Below are 18,080 nucleotides of genomic sequence, written 5' to 3' on the forward strand. Positions count from 1 at the left end.
AAATCTCCAAAAGGCATCAAATGACAGATTAGACATTCGTAAAATATGTCACAAAAAATGGATTTTAGTTCCATCATTTATACTTTCAAAATAACAGAAAACAAAGAAATGGCATCTGCAAAGGTTTGGGCACCCTGCAAAGTTTATGGCATGCACTGCCACCTTTGGAAAGGTGAGACCTGACAGCGTCATGGATTGTTTTCAATCATTGTCTGAAAAGACCAGGTGATGTCAATCTTAAGGTTTTAAATGCCCAGACTCATTTGACCTTGCCCCAACAATCAGCACCATGGGTTCTTCTAAGCACTCTAGAAAACTGAAAACTGAAAATAGTTGACGCTCACAAAGCAGGAGAAGGCTATAAGAAGATAGCAAAGGGTTTTCAGATGCCAATACCCTCTGTTTGGAATGTAATTAAGAAATGGCAGTCATCAGGAACAGTGGAAGTTAAAGTAAGTTCTGGAAGACCCAGAAAAATATCAGACAGAACAGCTCGCAGGAATGTGAAAAAAGCAAGTCCAAACCCACGATTGACAGCACGATCCATCCAGAAAGACCTGGCAGACACTGGAGTAGTGGTACACCATTCCACTATAAAGAGTTACTTGTACAAATATGGCCTTCATGGAAGAGTCATCAGAAGAAAACCTCTTCTACGTCCTCACCACAAAAATCATCGTTTGAAGTTTGCAAATGAACACATAGAGAAGCCTGATGCATTGTGGAAACAAGTTCTGTGGACCGATGAGGTTAAAGTAAAACTTTTGGGCCGGAATGAGCAAAGGTACGTTTGGAGAAGAAAGTGGCACAGGGAAGACTTTACGAGTGGAAGGAAAAATGGCTTCAACAAAATTTCAGCAAATTTTAGACGCTAACTTGATGCCATCTGTGAAAACGCAGAAGTTAAAGAGAGGCTGGCTTCTACGAATGGAAAATGATCCTAAACACACCTTAAAATTCACATTTGGATACATCAAGAGGCATAAACTGAAGGTTTTGCCATGGCCTTCACAATCTCCTGACCTCAACATAATTGAAAATCTATGGATAGACCTTAAAAGAGCAGTGCGTGACAGACAGTCCAGAAATCTCAAAGAACTGGAAGACTTTTTGTAAGGAAGAATGGCAAAGATACCTCAAACAAGAATTGAAAGACTCTTGGCTGGCTACAAGAAGCGTTTCCAAGCTGTGATACTTGCCAAAGGGGGCAGTACAAGGTATCAACTCTGCAGGGTGCCCACACTTTTGAAGACACCATTTTTTTGTTTTCTGTTATTTTGAAAGTGTAAATGATGGAAATAAAATCTAACATTTTGGGACATATTATACAAATGTCTAATCTGTCATTTCATGCCTTTTGGAGATTTTTCCATCTTTTGTCGGCTTCTTTATGCACATGAATACAAATTTTTACCTGGGGTGCCCAAACTTTTGAGCCCTCACTGTATAACTAGATGCTTTAAATGAATGCATCAGGATTATAGTCAAATTTGAAGGAATCCCAGCAGGCTTCTGTCCAACAAAAGACACACATACTGTACAGTAATGCTTCTGTGTTCTGTAGGAATTTTTAGATTGATTTATTCTAAAAGATCCTTGAAATAAGGAACAAAACCACATTTGAAGTAAACTGAAACAAATTGCATTGCAGGCCTGAATTGAATCATATCAAACTTACCTCCTCAAATATATTAAAGGTGCTATGAATTATTGAGTTTGTATTGAGATGCATATTGAATCTGTCACAGAAGGAGAGTTATACAGCCCTAGAAGTGAATTTGCTTCTGCTCCACAATCTCATCCTGGTTTCTATACTGTGCTGATGAAGTTACAAATGTTTCCAGCAGCACCTAAAACTGCTTTAAGAGAAATATATTGTCTGCAATTCAGCTTATTTAATGCACAACAGCAAAAGGACTACAACGTAGACGCATGTACAGTATGTGGTACTTCACTCTCCTTGAAAATTACTATGAAAATGATTATGAATATTACTATTTTCTGGTCAAAAAGGAAAGAAGGGTAAGTGACTGTGTTTGATGTCTCATCTTGCCAAAGTCCAATCGGTCTCCTACAGGGAAATGAGAAGTGGTTGGTTTTAGGTGCACTTAGAGGTAGAAGTACATTTCCGTGTTTTGACATGAACAAAATCAAAGTAACTCTAGATAGCATTTACAAACGTGACTCACATGCCAGATACACATGCAGGACAGGGAACCTTTCCCTATTATATAATTACTTGTTTTCTCCTTAAAATAGGGGTTTAGCTATATATTTTCATTTGAGGATTTATATTAAAATTAGAGGAGCTAAATTGGTCACATTTCCATCTCCCATTAAGGCTTTACCATGTATAAAAACAATGTTATGTAACACGATCTTACAAAAGATGCTCTAGAGCTGTAATGCACCCATTATGCTGAGCTAACACACTGTAACAGCTTAAATTCTAAACACTTCACAACATTACAGTAGCCTCTAAAGAACAGTAATACATTCACTAGAGTAATGTATAGTCCATGTGCCAGGCAACCCTTTGTGTACTGTGTTTCTTGTTGCTGTTACAGTAACACCATGGCAGCAAAGACTACGGTGGAGGCGAAAATTGCCCTTGTCCTGTTATGGAGGACAATAACAACAGTGATATTTTTGTAACAAGGGCCACCACAGAGAAATAACTGCAGGAATCTTCTAATTTCAGCTTTTTTTAATTACTTTACGTTTTATATCCCCCTACCCTTCATGCCTTCCTCCTCTTTTAACCTCCTCTCTTTAGGTGTCAGTTTTACTATGCAACAGGGTTCTTTCTTTTGCCCACTGGCATAATGAATCACATGGAATGGCACTAGTTGGCAGGGCCTTGTCTCCTCTCAGCTGCCTGAGGAGCCATGTCAGATTGATGTACCAGTCACCTAGAGACTCCTTTGCATTGTGATTAGTGCAGCCAACCATCCACCCCAACTATGGAGGGCTTCACCACAGGACGAATACACACTCTTTTTTTCCTTTGTTCACACACATGAACGGACACAAACTTAAATAGCAAAGGTGATGCAGCAGTCACACAAGTTTTGTCACAGGGCTTCAGTGTGTTTGTGCCCCCAGCTATGTTTCCTGATGTTAAGCCATTCATTAAGCTCAAACCCATTCCCCTTGAACACAGCACGCACCCAGCAATATTTTTTAATTAGTTTACTTAGCCTTCCTTGTGACTCAAGGATGAAACCGTCCTCCTCCTGCACTTGGCTATTCGTTAGTACTTTACTTAACTCAGCAGGGGCTAAGCCTGTAACTTTGGCAGATTTTCAAAATGATAAATGTACTTACAAAGGGGAGTGAGAGATTCAGATATGCATAATGTGTTGGTGGGATGCTATTGTTGCTGTGTAAATATTCGAAATGGATTCCAGGAAAGTGTAACAAGTGGCAAAATAATTAAACATTTGATCATTTTTTCATCTTTGGAGCCGACAAATGAGTGTGTGTTTGGCAGCCCATTCACTTAATCATGGTGTGCACAATATCTCCTCCCCAATATTTACTTGACTCTGCCTCCTCAGGCCCTTTCTCTGTTGTTTTTTTTCCAGTGTAATGGCACAATTATTTATATGTTTCTTCTCTTTTTTGAATAATTTTCCTTAACAGTACCTCGTCAGTTATGTCAATGGAGTAGTGTTACTACTGGTCATTTGTCAAGCTCATGTTTCCCATCTTCCATCCAACTACTATGTGTACGTTTATTGTTATCTGGATAGAGGCAGCTTACACAGTATGAACAATATACGTAGGATATGATACATCGCAATAATGAGAGAAACTCAACAGATAAAAAAACAATTACTGGGATGAAAATGACCTCTGCAACACTGTCTCCTAAAGAAAAGCTTTTTTTGTTGGAAATGGGTACATGTCGTGTAGAAGACAGGGATTCTGTGCAGGGATACACAATTGTAGGCACCCTGTGGAGTTTTCTTGTCAACAAAAAGGTGTACATTCAGTTTCTTTTTCAAAAAATGAATTATGCGTATCCTAACAAATGTGTCGGGTGCATTTCCTTCATAATTTAATTTTGAGAGCTGTATTTCTACATCCATGTTTAGCTATCAGTTTTCCACCCCTCTTCCTTTTGTGGGTGTAGTACGGCTAACAACCGTTGATCAGGGTATAATTTGCCAAGAATGTGTTACAGCGTCTGCATGCTAAATATACAAACAGATCAGGAGCCCACTTACAAAAATCAATTGATGCGTTCAATGTAAAATAAATAGTCTAAAAGTATGGACTGACCCAGTGAGCAAAAAAATTATATTGCAACATAAAGCTGTATCCCAGTATCCATAGGAAATCTGCTGAAATCTGAACAAAACTGCACCAAGGAACACAGTAAGGGTGTGAGGGGCTCCAGTATCTTAAAACAGTCAACGCAATTAATAGGACTAGCCAAGGGCAGATATGAGAGGTTACACTGAGAAGCCCTGTCTTCTAAAAATCACATTCCCTTACAGTACAACTGCATTTTCAGTTTCTCTTTCAAGGGAAAAATGTTTTGTCCAACAATTATAAAATAAATTGTGTGCACATCCCACCTTCAGGCAGGTGCAGGGCAAATGAAAAATACTAAAGTGAAAAAATGTAATGTCCGCAACACTGCTTTATGCTCCCATACGAGGAGCGGTTGTGTAATCCAGGACGTTTTTCCTCAAAATTTAATTGACAATGCAATTTAGTTTATTTTTTAGGATAGGAGTGATACTCCAGACATATCTGTGAAGCTTTCATTGAGAATTGACCAAAACAGTATTGGACTAAATTCTGTCTTGTTACTGCTGCAAACTATGATATCACGGTGATGCAAATTAGAAACATGACAGTAAGATTTGAAATGTAATATGTTAGATGCACAGTATGTTTAGCGGAGCTGCTGGCTGCTTCTGGAGCCCACCACATGGTGCTTGTGACAGACAAGGGACAGGCCAGCCAGGAGGGTGCTTTACGTGAGTAGGCGTGTAAACTCCGCAGCCTGCCTCCGCCTGCCAGTAACATGCTGAGATGGCACTTTCCCCCACAGACAGAGGGATTGAAGGGATACAATGTGCAAATCTGCTCCCCCATCTCAGCAGGCAATGGTTCATCTATCTGTCTATCACTCTAGTCTGCAAGTGATCCACTGCTATTTATTCAAAAATAAAAGGTCTTTGCTGAGGCTCAGACGTGCCGACAGAGACATACACACAGACGCACAAAAACACACCTTTTAAGCTCCAGTGTAAGATTGCATCTCGGCCGGGCTATTTCCTGAAATTATTGAACGTGCTAAGGAAGTGATGCGATGCAGACTGATGATATGAGAGGGAATTGGAAAATAAATACCAAAAAAACATCTCCCTGAGTCTTACTAGTGTTAAAGTGCTCCCTGTCATTATTCAGCAGAGAGGAAAAACAGCATGCCAATTTAAAAGCCCCGTTTATGGACTTCCATCAAATTTATGGCTTCATTTACTATCTGCAATTGAGGTTTGTGACAAGCTATGAGGAAGCATGACCAGACGCAGGGCTGTGGGGCGGCTGTCCTTGTCCTGCATCCGAATAGGGGCTGTAAAAGTAAACAGACTGTATACTGCCATACAGTACAAGGAATTAAATTAGACTATATTGCAATATATATTATTGTTTGTTCTCAATGTTTTTAATAGACTAGCCCCAATAAATTATGAGGATTTTACAGTTTCCAGGTGCATTAATGTATAAACACAACACAGTGGTTGTATTTCACTCTGATAAGGTGTCATGATGTGTGATGTAGTAGTACACTGGTAGCAAGGCGTTGCACATTGTTTTACAGTTCAATTTCACCCCGTCAGCATCTTTAGCCACGAGAACGATCCTAGGCCTTCTATGACATGCAGGCATATTTCCTTAGCCTCTCATCTAGAAGTCCCTGGTCTTGTCTGATGATGTCAGCACACAGTATGGTATGGGATACACTGAACTACGATAGTCTCCAGTTAGGTGGCTGCTTTTTGTTCCACTGCAGTCTGCCATTGGCTCAGGCCCCCCCCACCCCCGCCTTCATCTATCCTGTTTTTATAGCTGCTGGCCTGCCCTCCTGTGCTGCTCGCTGTCTTGGCAGTGAGCTGTGGTCTGCAGGGCAGCTGGGATGCTCTGCATACTAAGCTGGGAGGGGATTGAGAAACTAGGGCCAAGGCTAACACAGGTAACCTTGTGGCTGAAGGCACAGACAGGAGGGAGAGAGGAGGATAGAGACGTCTATCACATTTTCATTAGTCCCTCAGAGTGTTGCTTTTTACATTACACTAGCCGATAAATACCAACTATTATGCACTTTTGTCACTGGGCAAAGCTAGGCTGCAATTTTGGTATGTTACATTGTTCTCTGCTGCTTTTTTTTTATTTTCCCCCATCTCTTCCCGTTCTCTTTGTCTTCACACTGGTGGCAGAGCCTCTGCTGTGAGTAATGAAGTTTCTATCCCTGGCACAACATCATAGAGTGCACCTCTTTTCCCAGGGCCTGGGGGAACGCTTGGGCACCCACTACCTTGTATGAATAAATTCTCTGTCAACAACATTAATCTGCACTGTAATTGGCCACCACTGCAATAGCAGCACACGTTTATGAGCAGACACACAAAGGAAAGATTGACTCTCTAAAGCTGCACACTCAATGGTGTAATCTAATGACATGGTTGTTTAAAAAGCAGTGGGACACTGCACACTGCAAAGACCACGTGACACTCAGCAAGACAAATTTCACACTCTCCTGTAGAAATGATTGTCCTGTAGTATTGTTCTTATGTAATGATCTGGAATTCCTGGAATGGAGTACATATTTTGAAGAAGGCTGATCTCCATGGAAACTTTGTTCATTGTAGATGATTGTGCGGCACATGATTCATGTATAATGCTAATCTTTAGTGTCAAATAAAGTTTTTCATGTAGCACTTTATACTGTGGTGAAAAGTAAGGGGTGGTAGATGTGCATCTGACGTTGCCACCAGAGACTGGATATTGCAGACTGTCTCAGAACAACAATTTTCAAAATTCGAGTTTTGTCCAATATCCTACTTGGGTTTATACGGAGCCCCGGAGGTGACATTGAGGGGGTGAAAAAACAAAGAAAAAAAATATATAACATTTAACACTTTTGCGTGATCTTGACTTTGTTTAGCTAGGTCTCAAGTTTTATTAATTACTTAATTAATTTTCCTCCATGTCACCTCTGGGGTTCTTTAGGTTTTTGACCAAACACTTGCTAAATTTGTCATTTCCATCAAGGATATAAACTGAGATCCCAACTTTCATTGTGGAAAAAAAAGAAAAATACTTAATGAATAAAAATAAAAAATCTTGACTTTCAAATTCGAGAGCTCAGGTTTAGTGTTTGTGCCCTGACTAAATTTGTTTTCTTCATCTTTTTTTTTTGCTCCATGAAAGTCGAGATCTCGAGTTTTGTGTTGGTCCCCAGTACATGTTTTGTTTTTTTCCTCCATGTCACGTCTGGGGCTCCATAGGTTTATGACCAAAGACTTGCTGAACAAATATCATTGCCATCAGGTTGAGCATGGCATTAGGCTCTCCACCTCTGTCAACCAGTCAAAGAGTACAAATGGACACTGCTGTGATTCTCTATTTTTAAATGTTTAATTTTTAGTCCAATTTTACATTGAAATAATAATTTACTCTGTTTATTGATCCCCAGTGGGAGAAATTACAATTTACACTCTGTTTGTTGGTAATCAATACACATAGACCTGAAATACACACACATGCTCAGGACCTAATCATGTACAAATGGAGAGATGTCAGAGTGAATAGGCTGCCAGTGCTGGACCAGTGCCCTGAGCGGTTGGCATCTCTCCAGCTACCAATCCACACTCCATACTTATGGTCCGTACGGGGACTTGAACCAGCGACCCTCCAGTTTCAAACCCAACTCCCTACGAGTGAGTTAGTGTAAACTCAGAAACTATGCATGTTACTTTATTATTACACTTTTTAATTTTTCATTTTGGACAGGATTTGATGCTTCTTCTTAAAATCTTACTGGGAAATGTTCCTGATCTCCAAAGCTGCAGGCACAAACAGATGTATGTTTTAATGGCACAAAAAGAAACAGTAAAATATTTATCAAGCTCATCTCTCACTCTGCATGTTTGATCTTGCTGAAATGCATTAGCATCCTTCTAAAAGACCAGCCGCTCAACCAACAGGCTCTTGCCCCATATTTCAATTAATGTCCTCCAGAAATATCTGTCCGCAAGGCCGGCATAAAGAAAGCAGGGGGCAAGGGACACACTTTGAAAGTTTTATAAGTGGTGTTTAAATGCACTTTAAATTATCTGGGTGCTCATATAAAAAGCTTGTTTTATTTAAATATCCATCTAAGAGCCTATTATGGTGCTCTTTTGTAACAGGTTGTGCAAGCAGACCTGTTAGTGTTAATTTGAGACAATTTGGCTTCATCCAGTTGGCAATTCGCTGGGGCATGTCTGTGGATCCGTCAGAAATCTCCTCTATCATTGGCCACAATACATTGCAAAGTCATTCCTTTTGGGGTGGAATGAATCAAGATAATGGGGAACCGTAGATCCAGGCCGTCAACTCCAGGGCCATATTTATAGCTTAAGAGCCATTAGACATTGGTTTGGTGTCAGTCCTGCCTGACAGACTGCTTCCCTGGGGTCACAAGAAAAGGACAGTCTTGGTTTCTGAAAAAGGGCCAACAAAGAGAGCAGAGATTCCACAAATGACTTATCTCCTCAAGCCTTGTATCCCTTGGCTTTCTCTCTGTTAAAGCTGTTTGGCTATTTTAATCTTTGTAAGCATTGCAGTGAATGAGGGCAGACGTCAGTGTGGATTGCCTCTCTAACAGTGTAGAGCTGATAGCTGCTGGTGTGGGTCATTTGGATGTAAAGTCATACCCTTCATCATGCCTGAGTGCAACCCATCATGCCCCCCCTGTGATTACTGCTGTTTGCCTGAGGTTCTTGGATGGAGACACTTTCACTGTTTATCACTGTCTGTAAAACCCAATACTTCCATTTTGATTGTGCTGTCATCCACATTGTTGGATTGGCTCAGGTTCAATTCCAGTCTAGAAAGTTTTCCTCTGTTGTTGAAAAGGTGCTGCTATCATAAGATCTGAGCGGACAGTTTTCTGGATTGAAATAAAAAAGAGAGTTTAAGCTTTTATAGTGTTAAATATGGTCTTCCTCAGTGCAGGCCATTTTGCAAGCTAAGGTAAAATCTTTTGGTTATTTAAAGGTCCTATGACATGGTGATCTTTGCATGCTTTTATATAGACCTTAGGGGTCCCTTAATACCATATCTGAAGTCTCTTTTCCAAAATTCAGCCTTTGTGCCAAATTACAGCCACTAGAGCCAGTCCCACAAAGAGCTTTTCTTAGTATCTGCCATTCCTGAGTCTGTAGCTTTTGGGGGGGGGCTCGGGGTGTATTAATGTTGAAAAAAACTCATAAAATTAATATTTTGTATGATAACAATGGATCAAATGATAATTTGTAATGTATTTGCCAGAGCTTCATTGCTTCTTTTACCTGAGGCAAACTGGTTTTCTGGATCACAACCTTAATGCTTTGGTGTATGTTCATTTTTGGCTGAAGCAGGTTGCTCATGTCAGACAAAAATCTCTAAAAAAACAACAACTGTTCACTACCTGCCCAACATCAAAAGACATACAGACACACTGAGTGCACACTAAACCAGGTGAGCTCCTAGAATGCCCCATGTACCAAGGCTCAGTCCTTACCCCAGTGGCCCAGGTTTAATTACAATCTGTGGCCCTTTGCTGAATGTCGTCCCCCTTTTCCCTCCCCCTTTCCTGTCTACAGCTGTCCTCTCAATTAAAGGCAAAAAGCCCAAGAAATAATGTTAAACAAATAAGTTGGCCAGGTGGTCAAAAACCCAACTCCAAATTAAATCTGTGTTGCTTCTTATTAACTACATGTGTTAAAAAGTACATGAACCTAAAAGGTGATTGACGAGAGCTGCCCCCATGTGACCAAAATAAATTGGTTAATGCAGGGTTAAACAGAAACTTGATTGGGTTTTCAATTTTACCCATTCTATAGCAAGTTCCAAATTTTGTTATTTTGTTAATTACATTTTAAATGTTTAACTTTGCTATTTTCTAATTCCCGGGCAACACCAGGGTACAGTATTACTAATGTGAGCCTGCAGATGAACCATGTTAATCATCAGAGACCCTGCCACATCCAAGCACCTTCCAATCCATCAGTATCTTTGTTCCAGCACAGGCCCTGAAACTGCCAAACACTGCTCAGATGATTAAGCAAAATATTGCCCACAAATCAAGGCTGAGCTTTGTGCTTTGTCTCTAAACTGACAATTTAGTTTATTCTCACCACATAAATGTTGGACAAATCCACCACTGCCTATATGTGCCTTAGAACCACTTGCGTATTGACAGTTAAAACCAGTAAATAACTAGTTGCATTGATTGGTTTCAATTGTATCTCATCCAATCGATTCACATTTCAACATGGATCACTTACATACACAACAAACACAAAAAACACATCTATCTCTTTTTCAGTGTTGTTTCTTTAAGCATTGTTTGACCCTGACTTCCCTTGCCTCGGCCAGCTTGAGGTCTGCTGGCCCTCAGGACTAGAAGCAGTCTGCAATTGCAGTCCAGTGAGACAGTGCCAGGCAGTATCCAGGGGTTGATGCACTGTGATGGCTCCGGGTGCATGGCACTGCTATGGCTGAGTGAACATCATGTTAAAACACAGTAAGGCTAAGCTCTTCCTTTTCAATGCACAGGCCACAGATTGGCCTTTTTTCATGAGAAAACAAATTAGGATTGAATCATGAGTAAACAATGCAAAAGACAGGACATACGCTATTGTTGTTTTGGTGCTCTGAATTATCTCTGAGCCCCGTGACTGTAATACCTGAGCAAAGTGAACTCATTTCTTCTTCAAGGGTAGTGAGGAGATAGAGTGGTGCGGAAGTGAAATGTCAGAGGTGGTGGGTGTTAGCTGGCAGGATACCTCCAGCAGCAGAGCTCTCCGTTTGATCCCTGTGGCTCATCTCCATCTGGCTGTATGCTGACCATGTTAATGGACAACTGCCACTGCCTCATGGCGACTCAACACTGGCTCATGTATGATACTGGAGGATGCCTTATCTTGTAGTGAATCAGCTTTTATTCAGTCTTATTAAACACGTTATGTGCCAGATAGCCAGATTAGTCTGCCAGGAGTGTATTAGTTGTTTAGCACATACAGCACAGCAGATTAGGATTGCCATGTAAAAGCTAAAACAGCATGTAGTTGAGTCAGTGTTGTATACATATAATGAAAAATGTGCAGATCAACATTGAATTAATTTCCTTTTTTTGTTTCAGTGGGAGTTATCACATACTGTACCTACCATAGCATCAAGCAGTATTGCAGCTGTTATGTAACTTTGGTCACAAGTGAGATTTATAGGATAGTAATGGTAATGCTAAAATATAGTGCAACAGTAGCACAGTCAGTTACATAGCAGTACCTTTCTAACAGCTAACCTTATCATGGTCAAACTAGACCAATTAAGAGTTTTGCGTCAAAACCCTTAACCCTTTTGCATCAAAACCCTTAATGTATTTATCTGAGCAATGATGCTTTTTATTGCTTATAATTCATCTATTCATTTGTAAGAGGAGGGATGTGTTGAATCTTGTTTCAAAAGTGACATAATATCACTTTAATATACATTCTGCAAAGATTTAAGAACGATGGTTAAACTCTTTTTATTGAATCTTTGTTTGACATGTCCGGTGAAATGCCAGCCATCTTCCTTGCCAATGGTATAAGGTTAGACATTTCCCTCTGTAATCATACTCTTAACTAACTCAGCATCTCATCTTAAAATTCAAGACCATATGTCATCATTCCCTAATTTCTGAACAAAAGTTATACAATAATTGTTGAAAGTTGTTAAGCGATCTTCTGTGCTGGGGTAATTCAACCTCCTGCATCCTCGTGTTACAAACGGTTACGTGCCACGCTGATAGCCTTAATGAGCAGCACCAAGCACTCCCAGCCATCCCATAATGAAATTTGCTCAAGGCAGAACAGACCGGAGCGGCTTGGCAGAACATTGAGGCATATGGCGGAAACAGCCGTGATTTCAATGGCAGGTGGCTGGATGCTGCAGATAGGTAAAAAGGCTCATTCACCCAGGGCTATGGCCCTGATGGAGAGTGCAAGAGAAGGACTCTCTAGAACATAGCACACAAAGCATGATCCTTTCATTCTATCACACTTTCTGCCAGAAAGCGGACTTACTCTGTACCTCGCAAAAAGTGTTTATGTGACATAATGATACAAGAGAGCAGGTTTAATTAATGTAATCAGTTTTTATTCCACTTAAATTCTATGATGAGAAAAGCAGAATAAATATACCGAGCTGCAGACTTGCAATGGTACATGTGGATCATAGCGACAGTGTTTTATGTAGAGCGGGGGAATAACACAGTTGGAAAAAGGGGAATAAAATGATTAAAATTATCCTCCCGAACAGTTTGCGCTTTCCCCTGTCCCTCTTTGTCTCGTATGTATTTCTTAAAGAAGCATAAAGAAGCACATGCTGGGACTGTTGTTAGGGCCGCTTCACCAGTCTCTGGAGCACACTTCAGAGGAACAGCAAAGGCAGCCTTGTTCTTTTAATTAATCTGTAAATTTCTAGGCTTTTAGTGTGCTATGCTGTAGAAATGGAATCCTTCCCTTATGAGTTATTAGTAAAGGCATGGGATCACACACACACCCACCCACACACACACACACACACACATTTTTATGCACTTTGTAGGATGTGTTTTTTGCATTCTGTATGTATGTCAAATATTGTATATTTGTTTGTCACAGCAATAATGAAATAGAATTAGTCTACATATTGAATCATTCCTTTGTCTTTAAACTGCTGAAACAAGAAAATCCCTCTGAGTCCCGAGTCTCCTCCAGGATAACATTGTATGAGTACAAAGCAGACGGCTTAACAGAAAATACACATGCACAGACTGGAAAGAGTTTTCTTGTGACTTACAGCATTATTTGACTTACTGGATTCTTGCCGCTCCCCCCAACCCCCCCACACCTTCCCACAAACGCCCACAGTCATTTGAGTTATGTCAACCATTTGTGGGGTTAAATGGCTAAACCAAAAAAAAGTATTTTTGTGAATATCAATTTTATTACATAAGGAGGAAATGCAGATTTTTCTTTGGAAGCAATACAACTTTTAAATTGATTCCCTGTACCCCTCACAGTACTATAATACTGTTTTATTTAGCTGAGGAATTGCATTGAGATTGTTTCTACTGTCTTTATTAGATGTATTAGATAAACCATTTTACTACCATATGGATGGCTTCCTCGTTCTTTAAGTTGCTGCAATATTGAAAGCAAAATGTGGTGTTGCAGAGCATTGCAATGCTTTATTTATGCTGTTGTGTGCTCTACATAACCTTTGAAATCTAAAATTAAATACTGATTTAATGTATTCTTATTTTTCTCTTCTTACTATTTTATTGGATAGATTAAAAGGTCAGAAATGTAGATCAGGGCCAGACACAGACACTGTCTGCAAAAATCAATATGGTATATATATATATATATATATATATATATATATATATATATATATATGGTCGAGATACAAGAAAAAGGAAACAAACACAGACTACTAACTTTCATCTACTTCAGCCCAGGGGGTGGAACAAATTGAACTGCGCAACATCCTGTCTGCACTGGATGAGTCACTGTGATGGATGTGAACCCCTACTGATCAATTCATAGGACTGACAGGATTGACAGTGACCTGAGAAAAGAGCTGTAACACAGTCAATACTTCTCAGGGTACTGCTGCACTGTGATGACTGCTCTTGCCAATCACATGCATTTATTCTTATGGCATGGCTGTTGCAGCTCCCAGCAGAATGCAAAACAGAAAGGCATCGCAGACGCAAGCTACAAAGCAGATCTATTTGTCACTGCTTTGAAGGCTTAGGGGGCAAAATGCAGGATCATCTTTTTTCTATCCCTCTTTCTTTGCCTTTTTCACTCCTGATAGAGGCTGATCTTTATCAAGCTCCAGTAGCCTTGACTCCTGTCACCATAACTGGCTACACTCCCCTTCATCACTCAGGCCTGTTGACAGCACAGTGGCAGCTGGACAACCCATTATGAAATGACCTTGGTCTCCTGTCAGCAGGGCCATAGTGCTGTAGAAACAGTAACACCCAAAATTGAGTAATTTTCCCTCCATAGGTCAGCATCTTTTTTCCCCTGTAGATAAAGGTGTGTGTGTGGAGGGGGGAGCTGGGGGAGGTCCTGCCACTATCAATCACTAAGGTGATCGAAGTGGAAGGAGGGGTGGCCATATTAGACAACCCTCTGTAAACAAATCCTAGTGAGGACAACAGCGTCAATGCAATTAGAGCGATGGACTGATCTGATAAAGTCGACAGCAAAACTGAGGAATAGATTAACAATAGCACAGTTGCTTCTAGCTTTAAATTCCCTTGCAGGGCTGTTTAATCAGTCTAAATATTTGTTTATCCTCCTATTTGTCAAAAAGCTGTTAAAGCAGGACCATGATTCCCAATCACCTGTTAAGTGAACATACAGCGTTGTAGTCTTTATTTTTAGCACAACTTTAGAGAGTTTTAAGTGGTGCGGTGAAAGCACTGTATGAATGCTCCGCTTCTGCTTGCTTTCACCTAGTTTTTAATTCCACTGCTATGTTGTGTTTCGCTAAATACAAACACTTGTGCGTCTGGTTCTCTAGTGCTAAGGATTGCTCAGGGTGCTCTTACTCATAGCTTGGAGGCTCTCTGCGAGACACAAAGGGGAGTGAATTGTCTTTTCTTACTCAAATACCCCTCAGTACTGTGCTGGCATTGCAACAGGCAACTTGGGAGGAAAATGGCACTGGGTGTGTTGATGTTAAATTCACACAGTAGGTCCTTGGGAAATTGCTCGGTGTATGTATCCGTGCAACATCACACAGCCCATGTATCTGCAGGATATGTTTGGGACAGTTGTTACCCAGTCGACAGTGAAAGAAAATAATTGCACAGCTGCTGTTTTATCAGCTAGTTTTTCGTGAATACAATAGATAGCCAAAGTAAAGCAAAGTGTAAATGTTATAAATATAACTATGAAAGTTACTGCCATCCTTTAGCCAACGAGAACAAAAAATCCCCACTCTGGTGTTGGTGACCTTGCCCAGCAGCTCAGCGAGGTGATGCTGGGATTCTGTCAAGCTTCACTGTCCTGCAGCGATTTGTTCATTGGAGCACATTTTTAAACATGCAATGATGCTGCTCAGCGCGCTGTGCCGTGTTCTTTCACCACGGGGGAGTTAACACAAATGGCTATTGGCAAACCTCTGTTGAGTAACCACTAAAAATCTGACAACAAAACCCAATTTAAAAAACAAACAAAGAAAAAAAAAAGTTGTGCACAACACCAAACTGCAGGGCTCTTTGTTCCCTTTTCTTGTCTGAGTAAGAAAGAGTGGAGGTGATGTGCCAGGAAAATTTGGTTTAGATTCAGGATACATTTATCTCAAGTTCACCTCACTGCACCTGAAAGAACTGGTCCTGACAGACAGGCCACTTTACCAGTGTCAGAGTATGAAAGGCATGAATGAACAATCTGATCGCATTGTGTTGACTTTGGAACTGAAAGAACAAAAGTATATATCTGTGCCACTGGCAGACATGATGCTAGGAAGATTCTACAGCAAAGACATCACAGGAAAATGTGGTTTTCTTACATACTGGGACCTAAACTTATCAAACTGCCAATTGAATAAAAATTCAAATGGAAAACATCTATTTTCACTTCTATACTCTTTATTTACATTTGTTAAATCATTGGATAGGACCTTTGTTGATACAAGGTCTGGTTGTTCTTGAAAGGCACATATAAGTTATTCTGATGTGCTAAATGCTCATCATTTTTTACAAACATTTAGGATAACGGCTTCTTTATTTGTACCTCCATATTCATGCTCTCATCTGGTTTGAAATGAAGGTTAGGGCAGTGACCCACAGATGATGATGACTTTACAAATGATATGCTTTAATTATTTTTGGCAGCTCATAAAATACCCCAGTAAGTGTTTCCGCCACAGCTGATTAAGTAGTTTTACTTTTATTGAGGTCTGAGTGCTGCTGACATACGATGCAGCGCGACTGTACATCTTAAGTAGAAAACTTCACATCACTCACTTTTGCATTTCAGCATGTTTTTTTCCACTCATGATAGTGGTGGCAACATTTGGTAACAAAAAGCCGATGTGATTCACTCTGGTTCTTTCTGTCCCTTTTTCTTTGCTTTCTGTCTTTCATTTTATATTACAAAAAACATAAGACAATCTCTGTTTTAATGTTTAAACATAATATACATAATACACAGGAATGTACTCATACATGTTTTGATTTATGTTTGTATTAGCAGTGATGGCTTTTCCATTGTGTTCAAATACTAGATGAGTCAAAATGAGCAAACACAATTAATCAAACCATCCAAATGGCAGATAATGGCAGTGCAGTTCCTTGCTTGCATGACAAACAGTCCAAGCAAGGACAACCTGAAGCTTTGAAGCTTAATACTTAAGATGATGTATGCCTTGTCCGGGCAATGAGGGATGAGCACCGAGGATAAGGATAAGAAAGTGTCTTTGCTGATGTGTCTGGGTGTCTGCCCACTATTAAGGATTCATGCTGTGTCAGACAGAGTGGATCTCTGAGCTGAGAGCTGGAAGACAAGAGCAGCTCTGCACAAAAAATCATCCTGAGACACACTGGCAATGTAATTAGCACATGAATTATTTCTCTGCTATGACATGCCTCAGCGCCTCTTGACTTTGCTCTTGTCGGAGGAATGTCTCCATGTATGTGGCTCAAATTAGACATCTGCCAAATGCTAGTCCTTTACAGTCAGATACTGCGTCCCTCCACTCCAGTAATTAAAAGTGGACAGTAACCTCTGTCGCACCCTCGCAGTGCACACTTTAGATCTGTGCTGGCAACCTTGACAAGGGTACTTCCAAATTGAGCAGCTTGTTAAGATGCTTATGGCAAAGATTTATTGCTGTAAGCACATTTTAAATGGTGCATTCAGACAAAATGCTGCTATCGAATGTTGCCACACACCTGTTCATGCAGTTCATTGGTTTTGATAGTAAATAATCACTCAAATATTATCATAAGATTTGACAAATCGGTGCTGATGGGTTCATTTCATTTCCTGTAGGAGAAAACGTGTTTTTAGTTTCCTGCTCTTTATATATATGTTTTGTTAAGTGAAGTGGTACTAAACATTAATATCAAAATGACGATATTGATACTCCCCATCTCCACATCCTCTGGATTTACTCTGTAGAAATGGATTGGGCTTTGCAGATTAGTATTCAGCACATTACACTCCCTCTTCACCATAATGCTGTTGTGATTCTGTAATGAAAGTGAAGTGTGCTGTATGTGTTTTCATACAGTGTTAGTTTGCCTGAGTGCATGGGTATTCACATGCATATATAGGTTTTTTTGAGTGTTTTTTCTCTCTTTTTGATGCCCTGTTATTTAGTCACACATTGTTATTATTGCTTGCCATTGCCCTGCTATTTCTAAACTTGGAGAGATTTGGCTTTGTTTAACGCTTTCCACATTGGATAAAAAACAATCTCCTGAATATGGTCAAGAGATTGACTAGCTTGTCTTCTTCCAGGGCCATTGAGTCCTCAAGATGCTGCTTTTGGAAGAGTTAGTCGTTAAACCCACTTTACAGAAATGTTCTTGTTGGTAGCAGGGTTGCACCAAAAGATTTAGTTTAATGGCCCAGCTGCCAGCTATAAATGTCTCCCCGTTTTTATCTCAGACATATATTTGAATCTTTAGTAAAATCTTTTTTTTTTAAATAAAAAGCTTTCTTCACTTCTCTTAGAATTCCTCAGGTGATGCTCATAGAACACTTTCAAGAGAGTATTTAAAGCACACACACACACACACACACACACACACACAC

The 18,080-nt window shown here is 40.1% G+C and overlaps 1 protein-coding gene and 1 long non-coding RNA gene across 37 annotated transcripts in view; one reads left to right on the plus strand and one right to left on the minus strand.

The window, feature by feature from the left end:
* LOC116704888 (neurexin-1a) overlaps positions 1-18,080 on the plus strand; it is a 261,617-nt gene that overhangs the window by 54,016 nt on the left and 189,521 nt on the right. The window lies entirely within an intron of this gene.
* On the minus strand, positions 246-4,653 carry LOC116704912 (uncharacterized). The gene is made up of 3 exons (XR_004335811.1): positions 4,556-4,653; positions 1,675-1,678; positions 246-258 (listed from the first exon to the last, which is right to left on the minus strand). It is a non-coding gene; the product is annotated as an uncharacterized LOC116704912 (long non-coding RNA).

This window comes from Etheostoma spectabile, chromosome 17 (genome assembly GCF_008692095.1).
Source record: "Etheostoma spectabile isolate EspeVRDwgs_2016 chromosome 17, UIUC_Espe_1.0, whole genome shotgun sequence".
Lineage (NCBI taxonomy): Eukaryota > Metazoa > Chordata > Actinopteri > Perciformes > Percidae > Etheostoma > Etheostoma spectabile.